Below are 18,403 nucleotides of genomic sequence, written 5' to 3' on the forward strand. Positions count from 1 at the left end.
GTTGGTTTATTATTATTATTATTATTATTATTATTATTATTATTATTATTAGACTCATACACAGTCATTTGTCCCAAAACAATGTACCGGTATGTCTTATGCCAGAACAATTATTGCAAAGTTGTCTTTGGGTTTATGGTTATGCTTTATTAGCATTTCGTCTGAACGTTCCATTCATCGTAGTAACGGGCCGAGAAAGTACTGTACACGGACTTTTTTAAAGGCTTTCAATTTAATGGGCATGATATAAAAAGAAAAGCGACTAGGGAGGGAAGAGGAAAGCAAGCTAAATCAGGTACCTTTAAAAAACATGAAATAAGAGTGGCAGCTGGACTGGCCACTGCAGAGACAGATATGAGAGCAGAGGAGGCAAATGGCAACTGGTCCATCTATGTTTTCATGGTGGTGTGAGCCTTGATGTCTGTCCCCTCCAGATGCAGTCGGATAAAAATAGAAAGTGACAGAATTATTATTTTGTATGCAGGGTAGAAATCTGTCATCATATCTTTAGCCCAGAAGTTGTAACGTGCTCTCTGTAAACAGTACTGTATGAGAGATGGACAGGGAGAGATGTCCTGGAATTAATTTAGAGAGGGATTCAATTTTGTGAGGGGTTTTTCTGCTTGTTCCGTAAGTGCATGCATTTTTGCTTGCCCTATGGAACGATCCCCTGTCGTCACCCCCCCGGTACTGTTCTGGGGGATGGGGGTCTCTTGAGCCTCCAGAGTGAAGCTGGGGGCAGCGCAGGGTGCACAGGAGGAAAAGGTGGAGGGAAGCCCCACCCATTGCACTAGCAGGTGCAGCGTAGGTATTTATGCTCTTTCTTTCTTTCTTTCTCTCTTTCTTTCTCTCTTTCTCTCTTGTTTATTTATTGATATCTCAATACATATACAAAATGTTTACATAATATTACTTATACATCATACCTGCAAATTCACATTTTTCATTTCATTAAGTACCAACATTTAGTCACTTCTTACTTACTTCTTGGACGCGAGTGGTGCTGTGGTCTAAACCACAGAGCCTAGGACTTGCCGATCAGAAGGTCGGCGGTTTGAATCCCTGCGACGGGGTGAGTTCCCGTTGCTTGGTCCCTGCCCCTGCCAACCTAGCAGTTCGAAAGCATGTCAAAGTGCAAGTAGATAAATAGGTACCGCTCCGGTGGGAAGGTAAACGGCGTTTTCGTGCACTGCTCTGGTTTGCCAGAAGTGGCTTAGTCATGCTGGCCACGTGACCCGGGAGCTGTATGCAGGCCCCCTCGGCCAATAAAGCGAGATGAGCGCTGCAACCCCAGAGTCGTTCACGACTGGACCTAATGGTCAGGGGTCCCTTTACCTTTACCTTTTACTTACTTCTTGTCTTACCCTATGTCTTCCCTCCATCCGTGCGTTACTTCGTAATTTTTTAAAAATAACTTTATTATTGTGATTGTATTCTTGTATCTTAATCATTAAACATACATTCTTGTATATCTATTTAAATTCACTTTGTGAGATCAGTCTATACATATCAATCAATTTTTGTTGGAGCATCTTTTAATCATGTATTCATCCACATACTTCCATTCCTGTTTGAGATTTTGGTTAGATTGCCTTCTAATTGTTGCCGTCATTTTTGCTAATTCAGTCATTTCAAAAAAATTATGTTGCCAATCTGCCACAGATGGTACTTCTTCTGATTTCCAATTTTTAGCAACCAATAACCTAGCGGCGGCCGTTGCATTTATGCACGCAGTTTCTTGAACTGGCACCTTAGTTAATGACCGAGGCAGAAAGTCTTTGCCAATCATCCCTTCCAGGGAGCACTGATGAAATGAAATCCAGCATCCACTGAAAGCAGTGACAAAAATAATCCGGTGTCCCAAGAATACATGCTTGATTTTTATCATACTGTCAGGGAACTGCCATCGGAGCCAAGGGGGGTGGTAAGGCTCCCCGATGACGCTGGAGAGGGAACCAGCAGGGAGAGGGGGAGAGCTTCCGCTGGGGAAGGAAATAGACGTGACGCCAGGGAGGAAGGGGAGGCTGAGGGAGCTTTGGAGAGAAGGCTCAGGGACTGTTCCAGCGAGACCAGCGGGGAGAGCACAGGACCTCCCCTTGGGACGCCCACTCTGCGCAGAAAGCTTCTGCGCAGGGAAGCTAGGCGGCGACTTGGTGTCAAAGAACTTTTATGTTGGAGGAAATTCAGGAAACGCCCACTGACGGATTCTGCCAGTGATTGAGACAGTCACGGAGTACTGACTGTCCAGCCAGGGGAAAGTTTTAACCAAACTAGTGATGTATGGAAGTGAGAGCTGGACCATAAAGAAGGCTGATCGCCGAAGAATTGATGCTTTTGAATTATGGTGCTGGAGGAGACTCTTGAGAGTCCCATGGACTGCAAGAAGATCAAACGCATCCATTCTTAAGGAAATTAGCCCTGAGTGCTCACTGGAAGGACAGATCGTGAAGCTAAGGCTCCAGTACTTTGGCCACCTCATGAGAAGAGAAGACTCCCTGGAGAAGACCCTGATGTTGGGAAAGATGGAGGGCACAAGGAGAAGGGGGCGACAGAGGACGAGATGGTTGGATAGTGTTTTCGAGGTTACCAGCATGAGTCTGACCAAGCTGCGGGGGGGCAGTGGAGGACAGGAGTGCCTGGCGTTCTCTGGTCCATGGGGTCACGAAGAGTCGGACACGACTAAACGACTAAACAACAACAACAACTCAGCTGGGAGCAGTTTGCGCCTTACGCACAAGCAACCCCAAACCCCATTACACATACCTATCCCTTCTTTTCTTTTCTTTTTTAATAAAGCATCTGACAAGCAAATCTAAACCAACATTGCCCGCTCCATGGGCTTTGCCATGTGTGTGTCTTTCTTCAACACAACGTTGGTCTTCCTTCAACACATATCTGCTCTTTTCTCTGCATCGCACTTTCACATTTGCATTTTAATAAATTGTAGCTGCTTATTATTGTCATGTCTGTGTCAGTAGTTGCTGTTGATAATTTGAGGGCATGTGCTTGGAAATTCCATTTCTAACACTTTTAAAGATGGGGAAAGATAATTGCAATTCGAAAATGTCCCTTTTTTTTTTTTTTAGAATTATAGTTTAGCCACAGTGTGTTGAGGTAGCCTAACGATTAAGCTCTGCATGCTCAAAGGAAGCTGTCAACCTCTGTGAGATGAGAGTAGGCCTCTTTTTTGTGCTCATGAAGTGCCAATAATGACTTTCTGTTATTTTGAAATAATACTTTATAATTATCGCTGGGGTTGTTGGTTCATCAGAACACTTTTTTGCGGGGGGGGGGGAGCCACAGGGGAGTCATGGCAACGATGTTATGAACAGTAGAAGCCATGACAGGAATTATGAAAAAGCCACAGACGTGTTTGCAGGTACCAAGAACTCTGTCTCCCCCTATATTTGCAGCTGTTCCAGAATATTCCTGCTTTAGAAGGCAGGGCTTTCCTTTGGTGCCCAACCGAAATGGATTAATGGACAGCTTTTCTCAGTTTGGGATATTCTCCTCCATCCTTTAATTTGGTGTAGCCTGAAGTGGCACAATTGAAAAGCAGATATATAATTTCATTTGCTGTTTGAACAGAAAATGTATAGCTGACCTCAGAGTGTGTTGTATTTGTGTGTGTATGTATGTGTATTGCTAGCTAGCTAGATGGTAGATAGATAGATAGATAGATAGATAGATAGATAGATAGATGGTAGGTAGGTAGGTAGGTAGGTAGATAGATAGATAGATAGATAGATAGATAGATACAGTGCTATTTTCTAAAAAAAAATAAAATGTTTAGGGGTACTCTCATTTTGACTCAATAAAATCACCATTTTATAGTTCAAATCGGGGGAAATAAATACAGTAAATGGACAAAAGTACAAAGATATTTAGGGATATGCGTCCCCCCCATCCCCCCCGGGAAAAAAGCACTGGATGGAGAGATAGATGATAGATAGATAAGATAGATGATAGATAGATAGATAGATAGATAGATAGATGATAGATAGATAGATAGATAGATAGATAGATAGATAGATAGATAGATAGCTATTGTTGTGAGTTTGGAGAACTCCTGGGGTTACATGTGTTTACATGGAAGGAAATCCCATTTGAGTTGAGTAGAGCTTATCGCCAACAAATGGCACAATGAATTTGCTAAAATTAGGGCTAACGTTTGAGGGACTGCACCCTCTGTTTTTAGGAAAGAAATAACCAGTAGCACATCTGACCAAGAGAGGGAGAAAGAGAAACTCGTTTCAATGGAAGGGCAGAAGAGCCTCAGGTTAAAAAGTCCTTTTCATTGGAGATAATTCAGATAGAAATTCCCAGGTGTTAAAAAAGGCTATTTATGTATGCCACTACTAGAGACCGTGTTTTGTTAGCCCCAAAATGGAAAACGAGCCAAGTCCCAACTAAAGAAGAGTGGCAACTTAAACTGCTGGAATATGTGCAGCTTGTGGACCTAACATATAGATTAAGAGAACAAGAAGAACAAATGTTTAAAAAAGATTGGGAAATGTTTATTGAATATATGGGGGGGGGGAATTGTGTATATTTGAAATCGTGGGCAGTATTAAGATAGATTCAACAGTGTAAATGAGTTTTGATGAATGTAATAAAATATAAAAAGGCATTCCTTGGCGTGGAATGCTTTCTAGTCAACTAAATTTGGGAGGATGCAGAGGGGATAGGTCAGCTGTCTCTCATAAAAGGTAGTCCTGCAGTTTTATCGCCTCAAATATTTGTTTGGCCTCAGCAAGGTGTGTCCCCCACACTCCTCGAATTAGGAATCCCAGCAGGAGAGAATTCATTTCCATATCCACAAAAATCAAAACAAAGATAGTGATGGGTGCCACATATTTTGCATTTCTAGCTTTCTAATTCTGTGTACGATCCATTCTTATTCTCTCTCCCCCCCCCCTTTGATTCACACACTCCCACCAAATTTTCATGGTTCAGAAATCGATAGATGCAGAACTAAAACTGGAAATAAGATGCCTATTAAAATTAAAACAGATTTGAAAGAAAGTAGGAGAGGAAGATAGGGGACGCAGGTGGCGCTGTGGGTTAAAGCCTCAGCGCCTAGGACTTGCCGATCGAAAGGTCGGTGGTTCGAATCCCTGCGGCGGGGTGCGCTCCCGCTGCTCGGTCCCAGCGCCTGCCAACCTAGCAGTTCGAAAGCACCTCCGGGTGCAAGTAGATAAATAGGGACCGCTTACCAGCGGGAAGGTAAACGGCGTTTCCGTGTGCGGCTCTGGCTCGCCAGAGCAGCGATGTCACGCTGGCCACGTGACCCGGAAGTGTCTCCGGACAGCGCTGGCCCCTGGCCTCTTAAGTGAGATGGGCACACAACCCCAGAGTCTGTCAAGACTGGCCCGTACGGGCAGGGGTACCTTTACCTTTACCTTTAGGAGAGGAAGATATTAGATTTTTTATGAATGGTGTATCCACTACTTAAGTATCTTGAGAAAATGTAAGACCCCCGCGAGAAGTTTACTGTTAAGAGGACCAAAAGGGGTAGCTGAGGTAATGTATCATCTCTTACAAGTTTTTTTCCCTTGTCCTGTGGAAATTCGTAGTAAAAATAAAGTGTCTGAGTGACAGCGGCAGGAGAGGGAGAGCAGCAGACAAGAGAGCAAATTAGCAAAGAAAACAAGTCTGGTAGCAAACCAAATCCTGTGTGTTGTTGATTAGACAAGCTAATTATTTTGGTTTATTCCGTAAATGAATACAGAATGCATCAGTTGAGATGCAAGCTGTCAAAAAAACACAAATGTGAACAGTTGTCAAGGCTAAGATAAACAAGCTAGGACTGCATTTATTTCTTCGGGACAAAATACCAGTAGATTGTACTTCGTGCTCCCCACCTTTCTGTAATTTCTGAGGTAGATCACAGCTTAAGCACACAGGGGATACATCCTAAGAATCCCCTTTGAATGGAAGGTGGGGGTATAAATAAAATGTATGTATCCCCCACTCCCACTTTGTTTCCTAAGATTTGCACAAAACCAGAAAACAACGCAAGCAAATCACAAATTTCTATACCGCTTTTAACCTAAACATGCAATTGGGGATCCATTTTTTTCTTTTTTAAATTTATTTAATCATTTTTTCAATAATAACAACAACCACAAAAAACCTACAACAAAAACCGCAATAACACTAATAACACAATTTAACATTTCAGATTTGAGTACTGACATACCTATGACTACACCTTTTTAACAATATTTCCATTTCGTAACCTTTTGCCATATATTTGCCTGGTGGCTAGATCTTCTGGAGGCGGTTGAAGGATAAATGGCGGCTAACAGATTGAAGTAGAATTCTGACAAGACAGAAGTACTGTATTTGGGGACCAGGGAGCCAGTGGGTGTGGAGGACTCCCTGGTCCTGAATAGGTTAACTGTGCCCCTGAAGGACCAGGTGCGCAGCCTGGGAGTCATTTTGGACTCGCAGCTGTCCATGGAGGCACAGGTCAAATCTGTATCCAGGGCAGCTGTCTACCAGCTCCACCTGGTATGCAGGCTAAGACCCTACCTGCCCGCAGACTGTCTTGCTAGAGTGGTGCATGCTCTAGTTGCCGTATTTTTCGCTCTATTAGACGCACCGGACCATAAGACGCACCTAGTTTTTAGAGTTTTTAAATAATTTTCAAATTTTCAAAAAAACAAACCATTTTCTACACACACACACACACACACACACACACACACATTTACATTAACACCATAGTACATATCAATACATTTATGGGGTTCCCCGAACCCCCAGACTTATCTCTACCCGTCCCATGGCTTCCAAAATTTTCCTTGCTTTTTTCCTGCATCTAATTGCATTTATCTAATATTACATTTCCATTTTTTATCCGTTATCATTTTAAATTACAAGTGCTATATCAATCCTGCTGACGTTTTTTAAATGTTTACAGTGACCTTTAATATATTCTATAAGGTTATGCCATTCTTTGCTAAATTTGTTGTCCAGTCAGCTTCGCCATTTCTGCATAGGCCATCATTTTCATTATCCAAAATGTCGGGGGGTTTTGGTTTGGCTTTTTTGCCTACAGTAACTCAAGAATTTTTTTCCTAGTGCATTAGGCTGAGATCTAAGGCTAAGCTGGTCTGCAGAACACGAAGGGCTGGGCCTTGGCAGTACCAACCTCTCCTCCTCGCCTGTTCTCCAGCCACTAAAAGCTGCCCAAGGTCAGTGGTGGCGGCCATGGAGAAGTCCTCTCAGCCATAGCTGCCACCACTGCCACCACTTGAAACAAACACTGACTCATCCTCCCTCCTGAGCTTGGCAGCAGCAGCAGCCCTGGCAGGGGAAATAGGGGCATTCTGGGATCAAATCAGAACCCAGGACAGCTTCTATAATTCTGGAGCTGTCCCTGGAAAACTGGGACATTTGGAGGGTCCTGATTCAGAATGGCTCTTCTTAGCTTGTTATTGTAACAGGATCTGTTAGTGAAATGGTAGAAATTAAAGTAGTGTTTAGATAACATTTGAAGCATTGAAGGGAAGAGTCTAGGCTGGTGGGAAAATGCAGGCTAAGTTCCTTTCCAAGCCACGGCTTCACCTGGGATAAGACAAAAGGTGTTGGCGGCCTGGCCCAGAGAAATCCTTGCATCTGTGCAAAACAGAGTTGCCATGTGGGCGGAAAAAGGTTCAGGATTGAAAGCAGGAGAGGGGGAGGCTGTGCTCGCAGGGGAAAAATTCCTTTTAAAAACTAGGCAGGCAGATGAGGAGTTGCGTGGAGCAGGGGTTTTCTGGGAACAAGAAAGGAAGTTGGGGGATATGTTAAATCACCCAGTAATCTACCAGTAGGTCTAGACAGTATAAGATTCGGTGGTTCTGAGTTCTTTATGCCTTGGTTCCTGCCCCAAACAGAAACTTAACACAATCATGGCAACTTATTCCACAGACAGACCGACTAATAGGAGCAGCAGGAACCCTATATTGGGGGTCTGAGAGCAAGCCTTTATTTTCAGCAACAGTTGCTTAGCCCTTGGAAAAGGTACTCATTGTCAGGACTCTGCTATTATTTGTGTGATCTCTTTGCCCTTTGAGCATGTGCAGAGTGCCTTTCCCTCACCACTGAATGACCATGGCCAGCCTTCCCTTCTCTTATCTATGGTTACCAATAAGGGCTTCCAAGCCAAAGGCCGGACAAACAGGGACATGCCTGTTTTTCAAGAACAAACCCAACCCTGAGCTCAATTAGCTACACGAGATAATCTTCTCTACAGATCTTATCTGGAAATCTCCTTCCTCTCTCTCTAGTTTTATATAGAGTTAAATAATTGTTCAGTCAATCTCCCCTGGGGTAAGATCATTCCATGGAAGAGGTTCAGGGACAAAGAATATTTTTGGAGCCCAAGAACACAATACAATTCATTCTTTCCCAACAATTCAGTTGCATACATGGTTTCTGATGATGCATTCCACTCTCAGGGGGTTCCCACAACACACAAGGCCCTCCCCAAACATGAACCATTTTGACTACAGCTTTAATCTTAAACTTCCATGTGCGGTGCTGGTGCTGGCTCGCCAGCTGCAGCTTCGTCACACTGGCCACGTGACCTGGAAGTGTCTTCGGACAGCGCTGGCTCCCGGCCTCTTAAGCGAGATGAGCACGCAACCCTAGATTCGGATAAGACTGGTCCATATAGTTAAAGCCATGGTTTTCTCAGTAGTGATGTATGGAAGTGAGAGCTGGACCATAAAGAAGGCTGATCATCGAAGAATTGATGCTTTTGAATTCTGGTGCTGGAGGAGACTCTTGAGAGTCCCATGGACTGCAAGAAGATCAAACCTCTCCATTCTGAAGGAAATCAGCCCTGAGTGCTCACTGGAAGGACAGATCCTGAAGCTGAGGCTCCAATACTTTGGCCACCTCATGAGAAGAGAAGACTCCCTGGAAAAGACCCTGATGTTGGGAAAGATGGAGGGCACAAGGAGAAGGGGACGACAGAGAACGAGATGGTTGGACAGTGTTCTCGAAGCGGCCAGCATGAGTTTGACCAAACTGCGGGAGGCAGTGGAAGACAGGAGTGCCTGGCGTGCTCTGGTCCGTGGGGTCACAAAGAGTTGGACACGACTAAACAACTAAACAACAACAACAACAACTAAAGAGACAGACAGATAAATCCTCTTCAACCATTCTGAATTTGAAGCAAGGGCCATTCACACCTGCTGCACCCTGGGTTGACCAGGAAGATCTGGAGTGAGATTTTAAGTGTGCATTGAATGTATGCTTGAATGTATTTATAATCTCCCACATGCATGGATTTGTTCAATCAGTAGGGACCAGCAAATCTATCCGTTTTGGTTTCTTTCAGTTTTTCATTTCTTGCTATCTTAAGTTCAATTCTCTACATTTCCCCATCGGTTTGTGATTATTGTTATTCCTAAATGAGAGTCGTTTTTAAAATTCAGCAGCATTTTAATGACACCCCCCCATACATGTTTTGGTTTCAACACACATCCCCCCCACCCCGAAGCAATTTCTCCAATAGAATACATGTGTGTAATTTCACAAATATACAGTTGTACCTTGGAAGTTGAATGGAATCCGTTCCGGAAGTCTGTTCGACTTCCAAAACGTTCAGAAACCAAAGTGCGGCTTCTGGTTGGCTGCAGAAAGCTCCTGCACCAATCGGAAGCCGCAGAAGCCCCGTCGGACATTCAGCTTCAAAAATAGTTCACAAACCGGAACATTCACTTCCGAGTTTGCAGCATTCGGGAGCCAAAACGTTCAAGAAATAAGCTGTTCGAAACCCAAGGTACGACTGTATGCATTTTAGTGTGTAAGGTAAAGGTAAAAGGACCCCTGACCATTAGGTCCAGTCGTGGCCGACTCTGAGGTTGCGGTGCTCATCTCACTCTATAGGCCGAGGGAGCCAGCGTACAGCTTCCGGGTCATGTGGCCAGCATGACTAAGCCGCTTCTGGCGAACCAGAGCAGCGCACGGAAATGCTGTTTACCTTCCCGCCGGAGTGGTACCTATTTATCTACTTGCACTTTGACGTGCTTTTGAACTGCTAGGTTGGCAGGAGCAGGGACTGAGCAACGGGAGCTCACCCCGTCGCGGGGATTCAAACCACCAACCTTCTGATCAGCAAGCCCTAGGCTCTGTGGTTTAACCCACAGAGCCACCCGCGTCCCTTTTAGTGTGTACTTTTACGTTAATATGCTGTTTTGTGCACATAAAGTGGCCTACTTGGCTAGAGAACTGCAATGTAAAATTTGGAGAATTTGGAGGCTAACAATCTTTTGTTTTATATATTGTACCCAAAAGTGCAGATTAGGTATGTCTGCCTTTTGCTGTGAAGGGAATCAAATTTCTCCTCCAAGCCAAGCAATCAGTTTCCAATCGCAGTGGAAATTCTATTGTGCCTAGCCAAATGTGCTTACAGTTTCTTGCCTTTTGCAAGAAAGAGCAGGGCTTTCCCCAAAGATACAAATTTATAATGCATGAAGAGAGCTGGACTCGACTGCTGTTGGAGTCTCTCTGTGTATCCCTTCCCAGCCACCCACCGCAACCTGCAAATTTAAACTCAGTTTCCTTTTAATGGTCTGCATGTGGTTTCTTCCTGCCAATTTTGAACGGGTCTCAGCACAGCATCACCATATTCAGGGCCCCCAGTCTGGGAACTTCCTTCACACACCATGCAAATTAGATGTAAACTTTATGCAAATCAGAGCCATGGCATTACCATACTTCATTTATACAATTGCAATCCTTCATTTCTGCTTGCACAATTTACGGGGGTGGGGGGGGGCAGCAAAGGAAGGGGAGAGATAATCTGGCAATTTTTCACTGCCAAAGGCTATAAACGGGTTTAATCATCATTCCTTCTTCCTAATGAACCTGCTGGGGACTGTAATTTTGTGAGAATGGGGCAAGGAAACCTAGAATTCGGAAAAGCCTGTCATACTTATCTAGATCATTATTTGGGGGAAGCTGTGGCTTATACTACTTAGCTGGTATGGCACTCCCCCCCCCCCACAAGAATACAGTGGTACCTCGGGTTAAGTACTTAATTCGTTCTGGAGGTCCGTTCTTAACCTGAAATTGTTCTTAACCTGAGGTACCACTTTAGCTAATGGGGCCTCCTGCTGCTGCCGTGCCGCTGGAGCACAATTTCTGTTCTCATCCTGAAGCAAAGTTCTTAACCTGAGGTAATATTTCTGGGTTAGCTGAGTCTGTAACCTGAAGCGTATGTAACCTGAAGCGTATGTAACCTGAGGTACCACTGTACTGGGAACTGAAACAAAACTGATAGAACTTTGTAGTATAATATGCCCTCATTCGGGTTTCTCACTTACCTTCTCCTCAGACCGGCCCCCTAACTCATTTGACACCTTGACGCTTTGCCACTGGGGGTGAGATATTTCATCAACTCTGCCTCCCCAGCATTTGTCACCCTTGGGCAATTGGCAAGCCCCATGGGAGGCAAATCTGCCATTTCAAATTTCCCAAACGCCGTGGAGTGATCAGAACACTAGGATATTAAAAACGTGGCTCACATCCACTCTCTAAAACCACCAAGTGAGTTTGGAAGGACATAGTTGCGGCATTCCCTCTGTTGTGTCCCTCCCTGTTGTTAATATTGCTACGAAAGTTGGGTGCCGTCCCCACTTTCTGCCGAATGGTAGCGAAATCCGGGGGGAGGGGGCAGTTCCGGGCTCTCATGCAGAGTCTATGTTCCTTTGGAGAAATTAGGCACGATGGGGGCTAATATGTCTTAATGATATGTGGTTTATTTGACAGCTACATACAACCTTGAGTCTTCAGTGGAGGGGTGCACAGCAGCCCCCTCTCCAAGCGCGCTAGCTTATCCTTACAGCAACATCACCAGCATCCTTTTTGCTCTGCCAGATACAAACATTCTTGCTTCTCTTATTCTGGGTACCATTTGCTGTTCCAAAAAACTAAGCCTCCTTTATTCGTTTGCATTCGAATGGTCAGTTATTTTGATACTTTGAAGTACTAATCATTAATTCCGCCCGCCCCCCAGTTGTCAAGGGGGTGGTCAAGGGTGGACAAGGATGCTGAGAGCGGTCAGCAAATCCCTCACAATTTTTTAGTGAAAGCCAGCAGTGGTGTGCGGTCGGTATACTAGGGGGACTCAGTTATATAGTTGAAACTCCATTGTAAAGATGCGGCACCAGATGGCGCTGTAGAGCACAAAACTTTGTCTATGCGACTTTACATAGGGTTTTTTCTTTCCTTTTGTTATAACAATCTAATTTATGACTTATTCATAGCAGGTCCCCACCCACCCTGTGTGCAGACCCCCTACGCTAGTCCCCTTAATGTTCCTCTGGTGCCTCCTTCCCAAAGCCTAGGAAGCTTCTGCCCAGCTTAGGGAGGGAGGCACGAAGCTCTGATGGGTCCAAGAGCCCTCCTGCCACCTACCCAAAGCCTACCTGGCCTTGGAAAGGAGGCAGGAGGGCTCTAGCATCCTGCCAGAGCCCTGATGCCTCCTTCCCAAAGCCCAGGAAGCTTCTGCCCAGCTTAAGGAGGAAGGCACGATATTCGTACATGTGACATCAGGACATCACAACGTCTCACAAGCTGGCACCTCTGGCCGTAACTGTTCCCCTATGAAAAAGTTCACTGCACACCATTGGAAGCCAGGACTATTGTAGTGGCATAAGAGTCCTTCAGATGTATGGTACAGATTGTGTTAGACCTAGGTCCGGGAAGTGAAAGCTCAAATCCCAGCACAGCCATGGTCACCCTGGGTAACCATGTTTACAATTCACACCTCCTTGGATGAAGCTTCACAACCCAGTGGCACACTTGCCCTTCCTGGTAAAGTAGGTACATGCAGAACATGTTGGCATTGGTTATCGAGGAATATTTTGTTTTGCTTCTGCCTCCTACTCTGTGCTGGGTAGAATGTGAGGCTGCTGGAACAGTGCCCGTGACGTTGTTTGATCTTTATCCCGCCTGTAATTATCAGAACATCATCTTTTTATAAGCGGAATAAAACAAGACTTATTGCAAAGCCGCTGCAAAGCTGGGTTCCTTCTCAAGCTGAGCGTAGGAATCAGGTTGGCGTTAGTGAGGTTCCCACATCATCGCGTGCTTGGACACCTTCCAGTCGAAGCTGGAAGAAATGCTGAGTATCATTTTCAGCCGTGGCATGTCTTTGGTTGTCCTTTGGCATTTGATTGTTTGCAACATTCAGAGTCTTTGTTTACTGTATTTTTGTGTGTTTAAGATGCCCCCTGTGTATAAGACATCCCTCTGTATAAGAACCCCCTATTTTGGGGGACTCCAAATTAAAAAATGGGGGTAGATTGCTCAGAATTGTTGAGCTTTTTTAGGGGGGAGGATGGCCCAGAGTTGTGGAGCCTTTTTTTAAGAGGGATTGCCAAAAATCACTCACTTGCTTGACCTACGCTGCCACTTGCATTTGTCGCCAAAACCACCCATTGTCTGTCCCCTCGTGAAAGAACCCACATCAATTGCCTGTCCATTGCAGTGGGAGGAGGGGAGAGTGGGGAGATTGGGAACCACTCAATGTTTTTATCTCACTTTTCCCTCCCTTTGTTGTTGTTGTTTAGTCATTTAGTCATGTCCAACTCTTCGTGACCCCATGGGCCAGAGCACGCCAGGCACTCCTGTCTTCCACTGCCTCCTGCAGTTTGGTCAGGCTCATGTTTGTAGCTTCAAGAACACTGTCCAACCATCTCGTCCTCTGTCGTCCCCTTCTCCTTCTGCCCTCCATCTTTCCCAACATCAGGGTCTTTTCCAGGGAGTCTTCTCTTCTCATGAGGTGGCCAATGTATTGGAGCCTCAGCTTCAGGATCTGTCCTTCCAGTGAGCCCTCAGGGCTGATTTCCCTCCCTAAGGAAGCCCAAAGCAGCTAGTGTCACCATTCAACAATGTATTGGATATTTTCAGAAGACAATCAAACAATATAAATCTTTGTCTCACCGGGTTCCCATAGGCAACAGAAAATTCTGTGCAGGTGAGCCGGCTGCCTGGGAAAGGAGGGGTAGAGTTCTCCATCCTTGTCCTGCCATCCTACTGCCACAGAAGAGAGGGTGTTTCTTATGTCACACCCAGCGTGGAAATATAACCATTGCTCCTATGCTAACCAGCTTGGTTTACATGCTGGCTGCAATCAGTACAGACACCATGGGCACTTAGGCTAGTCCCCCACCCCACCCCCAGGGCTGGTAAATGTTGTGGGTGTATCTACAAGACTGGACTAGTTAATGACTAGTCAGTTGATACAAAACCACAGCTTCTCGTTCTCAGTTGTTTGTCTGCTTTGGTTTCTCTCAGATCTGCTCAGGATTCCGCTTTCTAAGTTCATATGTTCCTTCCCAGCTCGTTGGTGTGGCAGCCTCTCGAATGCAGAGCAATGGCCCCATATATGGCTTGCCAATGGTCCAGGAATTTCATCATAACACCAGCTAACCATGCTTAGCAGCAGCTGAGCTTCAAAAACCAGCTTCAAACTCTGACTTCAAGATCCTGGTTTGCTGGCACCAAAGAAACCATGGTCAGGTCAATGTGCTAAAACAAACCATGGTTTCATGTTATAGCTGGATATGGGATATCCGAGCACAATTCAAAGTGTTGGTGCTGACCTTTGAAGCCCTAAACAGCCTCAGTCCAGTATACCTGAAGGAGCATCTCCACCTCCTTCGCTCAGCCTGGACATTGAGGTCCAGCTCCGAGGGCCTTCTGGTGGCTCCCTCACTGTGAGAAGTGAGGTTACAGGGAAGAAGGCAGAGGGCCTTCTTGGTAGTGGCGCCCACCCCGTGGAATCCCCTCCCATCAGATGTCAAAGAAATAAACACCTAACTTTTAGAAGACACCTGTAGGGAAGTTTTTAATGTTTGATGTTTTATCGTGTTTTTAATATTCTGTTGGAAGCTGCCAGAATGGCTGGGGAGACCCAGCCAAATGAGCTGCGTATAAAATTATTATTATTATTATTATTATTATTATTATTATTATTATTATGCTACCACTTTCTGTTCTAATCATGATATTTTATTGATATCTAGACAAGAGCTAAAGGAATTTTCACAAGTGAGGCTTCCATATCCAAGCATCTGTGCTGAATGTAATGTTCCTGTTGATGTTACAAATGCATCGGCAACAGGGGTGGAATTTTTGCCAGTCCACATTCCATCCTGGGAACATTCAGGGGGTCACATGGAAGTGCTGGTCAGGGCCAGAGACAAAAGTGGATGAACCGATTGATGTTATTCTTCCTTCCGTTCTAGCCACATATAAATCAAAGGTTTCTACACACATACATGTTTCCATCCTGCATCCAAGCGACTGAGAAGCATCTTCACAGTTCTGCAGCACATTCTGGCCAGACTTAGCAATACTAAAGCAAAGCTCTGTGTGCTATTTTAATTCCATCACTGCACAACTGGAAGTTAGCCCCGTGGTGCTAAAGGGGTTCATTCCAGGTTTGCTTCAAATCTATCCAGTTGCATAGCATAGGTTGCTAGTGCCCGGGGCCACACAGAGGGTGGGAGAGAGGGGAACAGCTGGAGTACGCATGCGCATTCAACTACCTAGTGGCACCTGTGTCACCCAGGAGATTGCAGCCACAGAGATAAGAAGAGTTTTTCTGTCATCTGGAGGGGTCACTTCCTGGTTCACATGGAGAAGGCGCTTTTAACGGAGTTCAGCGTCAGAAAGGAGCAGCTATATTGAGGCAGCACCAGGTGTTGAAATTTTGTGTCCCTAACAATTTTGCGCCTGGGGCAACCACCCCTGTAGCCCCCCCCATGTTATGCCACTGACCCTATCATCGCTCACCTGGGAGTAAACCCCACAGAGCTCCCTGTGACTTTTCCACAGATGTGTACAGTATAGGATTTCAAAGCGCTTAATCTATCACTAATCCTTACCACTACCCTTTAAGATAAGCCAGTATTCGCATTTCCATACTGCTGATTGCAGGGGAGAAGAGTGGCTATGAGCGACCGAGACTCACCAAAGGCCACCCACTAAATTCATAGCTCGGATAAAGTTTGAAACAAGAACTTTCTGATTTACAGCTCATTCCCTTATCCACTACATCACCCTAGCTGGCTGTTCTTTCATAGTCACTAAGAAAACACAATGCTGATTGTCCACCCCTCTGCTTCCACCCACTCTCAGTCGTGTATCAGCTTCTTGGTAGTGAAATCACGTTTGGGAAATTTGCAGTTTTGTCCTTGCAATGTTTTACGAACCATTTTATTTAACACCTAATGCTTTACTCCTGAAGGAGGGAGTGGCGGTACTAATTACGAGTGTTTTTCTTCTTCTGAAAACCATAGCAGCCTTCAGTGAGCTGTTCTGTAATTTACTATGACCCAAGTTGCCTTTAAATGCTAAGCCAGACTTTAGCAAGAATGAACAAACAGGCAGATTCTCAGAGTAGAGGGTGGCGACAGACGCTTTCCTTCTCTGCTCCTACTGTTGCCACGCTACTTGTGGCTAAGCCATGGTTTGGTTGAATGTGCTCTGTCCCAACCCAGACTGATGGTTTGTCTAGTTCCAGAATAAAACCAGAACCTGTAAAAAATGTTCGTTCTTGGTCTGCCACTTGTGGCTTGTCTGGAGAAAGACAAGGCACGAGCTCATATTTGGACATAATAACACTAAACCAAATTATGGTTTAGCCCTGGAAGCAAAAGCACTGAAGGAGACTGCAGGAGCCACAATCTATTCTCTTTGGGTTTTTTTTTAGTATTTCTCATTGCCTGTTCAAGTTTCTAGTCCCTAAGTGGGTGGGATTCCTGCATTGCAGGGGGGTTGGACTAGATGACCCTGAGCGTCCCTTACAACTCTGCAGTTCTTTCATTCTAAGCCCTTCTGAGCTTTCCATCCACCTTGGAAACAGCATCATTTTTTTATCAGAGCAACTGACGAAGGTGGAAGCTGAAACGTTTTGCTGTAAGGATTTAAAATTTCTGCTTTGTTCATTGCTTTGAGAGTCTCTGGGCCCAAAAGTGTTAAGTACATACATATATACAGTGCTTTTTTTATATAAAAAAAATATGTTTAGGGGTACTCTCATTTTCCTACTCATATTGAAATACTGATCCTCAATGAGGCCAAACATAGATTCACAAAATGTTTAGGGGTATGCGTCCCCCTGCGTCCCCCCCAAAGCACGGCATATACATACATATATACATAAAACATCTGCACCCAGAAATCACATGCAGTAAGGGCAGAGCTAAACACAGGAAAAACACATGCTATAATTAAGTTAGAAATTAGATTGTTGGAACAAAAGAAAAAACCTCTATGAAAAATCACTTTTTAAATTTGACTGCTCTCTGGTGCCATCTGGTGTTGCATGTTTATAGTGCATTCAGATCGCTATTTCAGTACTAATGTAGCTGAGCCCTAAGTAATATACAGTTATGGGCAGACAGGGGAAAAGAAACCAGTAATGGCACGATTCAGCGCGATTTCCGATATTGGATGCCTTGTCATCATTGAAACTTTCCACCAGCTTTTGCAAGTGTTCTTTGTCTTTCTGAGCGCTGAAGAAGTGATTAGAGCCCATGCAGATGATTGCAGATGGCTCAGACATTAAATATGTTGTTTAGCAACTGCTGATATTTCTATTATATGTTTGCAGGGTATGGCTGATTGTGTAACAGGAAGCATGAATCACCTGGATAAAGACAAATCAGCTAGATAAAGAGATAAGTATTGTCTTGGGTATGGGAAAATTGAGATTTTGCAAATGGCCCAATCTGTTTGGTATAATAGGTTAGCACAGACTCTTTTATAAGCTGTTTGCATGCACTGTCATATTCAGTATTCTGCTGTTTTGGAATAAAGCCTGCTTGAAGTGTAGCTCTTCTTATTCCTTTTTTATTAAGTGATGCTGAAGAACATCTTCAAATGGGCATTCTGTGGGTGGAGAACATGAATATCATGAGAAATGAGGAGACTGCTGAATCCCTGCGTGGAGCTAGCTGTGTGGTAAACAACAGCCATTTTAGTCACACACACAAAATTGCTAATCATGATCAACTGGTTAGAATAAGCATATGCAGAACTTTGATGTAGGTTTTATCAGGCTCTGTTTTTAAGAAGAGGTCTGTGTTTTTACTAAAACCTTTTTTTTAAAAAAGATTTTTTATTAAAATGTTAAAGGTTACATAAGTAATAAAAAAATAACAACAGAAAAACACCCAATTAAACCAAAAAAGAAAGCAATACATATTAACAAGTCACATCAAAGAAAAAAAGATAAAAAATGAAAAACAGACAAAAAACAAAAAAAAGAAGATGCATAGAATCCAGAAAAAAAAAGAACAAATCAAACCTTTACATGACTTTCCTTCTTTAACTTATTTCCTTGACCTCCTCACACCTCCCCTCTTTGTATTCTGGTTCAGTTAGA

At 44.3% G+C, this 18,403-nt stretch overlaps 1 protein-coding gene across 2 annotated transcripts in view; it reads right to left on the reverse strand.

Moving 5' to 3' along the window:
• NEMP2 (nuclear envelope integral membrane protein 2) overlaps window positions 1-18,403 on the reverse strand; it is a 112,183-nt gene that overhangs the window by 60,583 nt on the left and 33,197 nt on the right. The gene's annotated exons all lie outside the window — the stretch shown is intronic.

The sequence above is a fragment of the Podarcis cretensis genome, assembly GCF_951804945.1.
Source record: "Podarcis cretensis genome assembly, chromosome: 1".
Lineage (NCBI taxonomy): Eukaryota > Metazoa > Chordata > Lepidosauria > Squamata > Lacertidae > Podarcis > Podarcis cretensis.